This window comes from Bison bison, unplaced genomic scaffold, assembly GCF_000754665.1.
Source record: "Bison bison bison isolate TAMUID 2011002044 unplaced genomic scaffold, Bison_UMD1.0 scf7180017864037, whole genome shotgun sequence".
Taxonomy (NCBI): domain Eukaryota; kingdom Metazoa; phylum Chordata; class Mammalia; order Artiodactyla; family Bovidae; genus Bison; species Bison bison.
In genome coordinates this window covers 3,748,913-3,752,848 of record NW_011494609.1, presented here as the reverse complement: position 1 = coordinate 3,752,848, position 3,936 = coordinate 3,748,913, and positions in this window count along the sequence as shown.

Genomic DNA, 3,936 nt, shown 5'->3' with positions numbered 1-3,936 from the left:
AACAACCATTTTGCCTTTTTGCATTTCTTTTTCTTGGGAATGATCTTGATCACTGCCTCCTGTACAATGTCACAAACCTCTATCCATAGTTCTTCAGGCACTCTGTCTATCAGATCTAATCCCTTGAATCTATGTGTCACTTCCACTGTATAATTGTAAGGGATTTGATTTAGGTCATACCTGAATGGTCTAGTGATTTTTCCCTACTTTCTTCAATTTAATAATCATATATGCATTAATATACAATATTTGTTTTTCTCCTTATGATTTAACTTCATTCTGTATGATCTACTGTATGTCCATCCATATCTCTACAAATGAGCCAATTTAATTCACTTTTATGGTTGAGTGATATTCTGTCCGTATATATGCACCTCGTCTTCTTTATCCATTAACTGCACAATACAGGACTGTTACCTATAGGCACTGTGATGTACAGCAGCCCTTTAGCACTTATTCATCTAACACAACTGACATTTCATGCCCACATTTAAGTGGCTCCTTGCTTGCCCTCCCCTCAGCCTTGGCAACCATCGACTTCTAACTTTGCTTCTGTGAGCTTGACTACTTTTGATGCCTCATATAAACAGAATCATACATTGGTCCTGTGACCGGCTTAGTTCTCTTAGAATGTCATAAGGCTCATCCATGTTATTGCATATGGCAATATTTCCTTCCCTTTTAAGGTTAAACGATATTCCATTGTACACATATATCACATTTGCCCTTTCCATTCATTTGTCAGTGGACGTTGAGGTTGTCTTCACGTACTGGCTATTGTGAGTAGTGCTGCCATGAACATAAAAATACAGATATCTCTTTGATATCCTGATTTCTATTCTTTTGAATTAATACCCAGTAGTGGGATTTTTTAATCATTTGACAGTTCTGGTTTTATGTTTTTTATTTTTGTGTACCCCACACAGACTTCCCCGACACTTGCGTCTAACTTCAGATTTCTTTAAGCATACTATAGGGTCCAACATCCACCCACTGACTCCTCATTTCCAGTGCCATCCAATTTCTGTTCCTTTCTGACAATTTCTAAGTGTTTTATGAATTAGTTTTGTTTTTGTTTTTTTTTTTTGGGTTTGTGTGTGTGTGTGTGTGTGTGGCATGTTTAGGAGTGTATATGTTGTTGTTGTTGCTGATGGGTGGAATTGAAATTACTATGCAACTTCCAGCAGTGACTTCAGTGGGAGGAATAGTAGTTGAACTCTAAAAGGTTAACACTAAACTTCTGAGTGGTTTAAGAGACCACATTTTATAAACAACAGATTTCTTAACAGGCTAGAACAGCAAGAGATTCGAGTTTGGGATTCCCATGCTTTCCATGTTTATTTATTTCATTGTTTTCATTTTATTATTATTAAATAATAAGTAATATAATCTCATTTTACATGCAGATATTTGAATACTTATTTTTTCACAGGATTCATCCTTTAATAAAATCCTAAGATTTAGCCCAAAGAGGCACATACATCTAAGTGAGCACATTGAAGGCAACATCAGAAAGAACACACACTTTTGATTATAATCTGTAGTTTAAACTATTGCTGAGTGCCAAGGATATTAAATTTAAAATACAATCTCATCATACAAATAGTTTGAGTTGTGTGAAATTCATTTAGTCATTTCTTAAGCACTTTCTGGTGATGCTGTTTCATAAATGGTGCTCTTGAAAGTCTCTTCTCTGCAGTACACATTTTTAATTCCCACTTCCTGATATTTTTATGCTAAACATTGATCTTGGCATTATTTGCAAATGAGGTAGAGTTCATTCAGATATACAGCTCAAGGACAATAGAAAACACACATTTCTGCAGAGCAAAGTTAGGGGGCAGCAGACATGGGAAAGCAGAAAGTGAGGTCTGATCTCAGCTCCCCAAGGGATGATCTCCATTGACCTCCATCTCTCCTCAGCTCCCCAGGTTGCTGTATCAGCTTAGCCATTGGCGACATCCCTTAGCTCTTCCTTTGAGATACGGTGTGCTGCTGCTGCTGCTAAGTTGCTTCAGTCGTGTCTGACTCTGTGTGACCCTATGGACTGCAGCCTACCAGGCTCCTCTGTCCATGGGATTTTCCAGGCAAGAGTACTGGAGTGGGGTGCCATCGCCTTCTCCGGATACGGTGTGCAACCTGACTAATCTCTGAGCTTCCTCTATGTCTTCCTCACATCCCTGGTATTTCTGTGATATGGATCTTGTACTCCAACAATGGATGCCAGTAAAGGAAATTATACAACCTTTGAGAGTAAGTTCCCTACCTCTTTATCCTGTGCCAAATCACTGAGTTGAATTTAAAAAAATGAAGGAGTCCTAAAACATCTGTGTTAGGCTGGTCTTGCCTCCCAGGGTGAAAATATTTGAAAGCAGTACTCTATGTGAAACAGGTTTGCTTAAGAGCCCATGTGAAGGAACTTGAGAAGAACCTGCTCTCTAATCACTGTGCTTCCTCTAATTGCCATATGTCATAAATATAAAGAGGTGATGAATTTATGGAACTTTGGTTACACATTTTTCCCATAAAGTGCTGGAACCTACACACTGAAGACTGTAAATGCTGTGTTCTCACTCAAATCCACAAAAGTGGACTGACTGCGGGGCCAGGTTGCAGATATGGGTTTTGGAAGTCCTTTTTTTTTCTGGAAGAAAATGATAGCAGGGCAGTGGAATAACTGAAGGCAAGGTAAGCAATAAAACCAACAATGACAAAAAGCCATGCTTCAAAGGTTGATCACTTTTTGTTTTATCTATTATATTTAAGAAATCCTTAGAACTTTTCCCAAAAGACCACATTTACTTAAAATTAGATTTGTGTGTGTGTGTGTGTGTGTATCAAATTGCCTCTCTTCAAAGAACAGATGAATGAAAACATAAGAACTTCTCTGGCAGTGGGAATCAGTACATGAGGGACCGGCCATGAAAATACAAAGCTGTAATTGGTATGTTGACAGCCAGCTTTAGTTAAGGTGATACCAGGGAAGCTGCCCTTTTACTATTAGCAATCGCATTACATGGCAGAGACTTGACATGTAAGGACTCTTGGAAGTCACTGTGAAAAGAGTGGTTATCATAGCAGACACTCTCTCTTACTGGATATCATGCATGGATGGGAGGAGGAAAGAAGTAGAAAGAGCACATAGGTGAGAATGGATGATGATGAGTTAATCACAGTGGCCCAGAAAGAACTCAGCATGCAGACAGAAGCTGCCACAGTGCCCTGGACCCTGTTTATTCTCCTTTACCAAAGTTCCAGGCATAGACTGGAGTCATGGAAAAGACCTGGATCTTACAGACACATTCCCCTTCCCCTGGGGGCAGACATCAGCCCTTCCAGACACAGTGTGACCTCTCATTTAAGATAGGGTTGGCTGTTTGTACCATAGGCCTTGCCATTTTCCATGAGATTTTTTGGTTCCCACAAAAAGGCATAGAGAATCTGCAGGTTTGTCTCACCCAGGTGTCAGTCTTTTGATGCAAAACTTTTCCCTGATGAAAAACCAATTTGTGATTATTGTTCACTCAGAGTAGATCCAAGCTGACAAGCTCTTCACAGTCACTGTGTGATTCCATTCCTGGTGACAACATATCTAATATCATTTATTATAGGAGACCTAGTGATGTGACATCACATGCTAGGAAAGTCATGCTCAAAATTCTCCAAGCCAGGCTTCAGCAGTACGTGAACCATGAACTTCCAGATGTTCAAGCTGGTTTTAGAAAAAGCAGAGGAGCCAGAGATCAAATTGCCAACATCCGCTGGATCATCGAAAAAGCAAGAGAGTTCCAGAAAAACATCTATTTCTGCTTTATTGACTATGCCAAAGCCTTTGATTGTGTGGATCACAATTAACTGTGGAAAATTCTGAAAGAGATGGGAATACCAAACCACCTGACCTGCCTCTTGAGAAACCTATATGCAGGTCAGGAACTG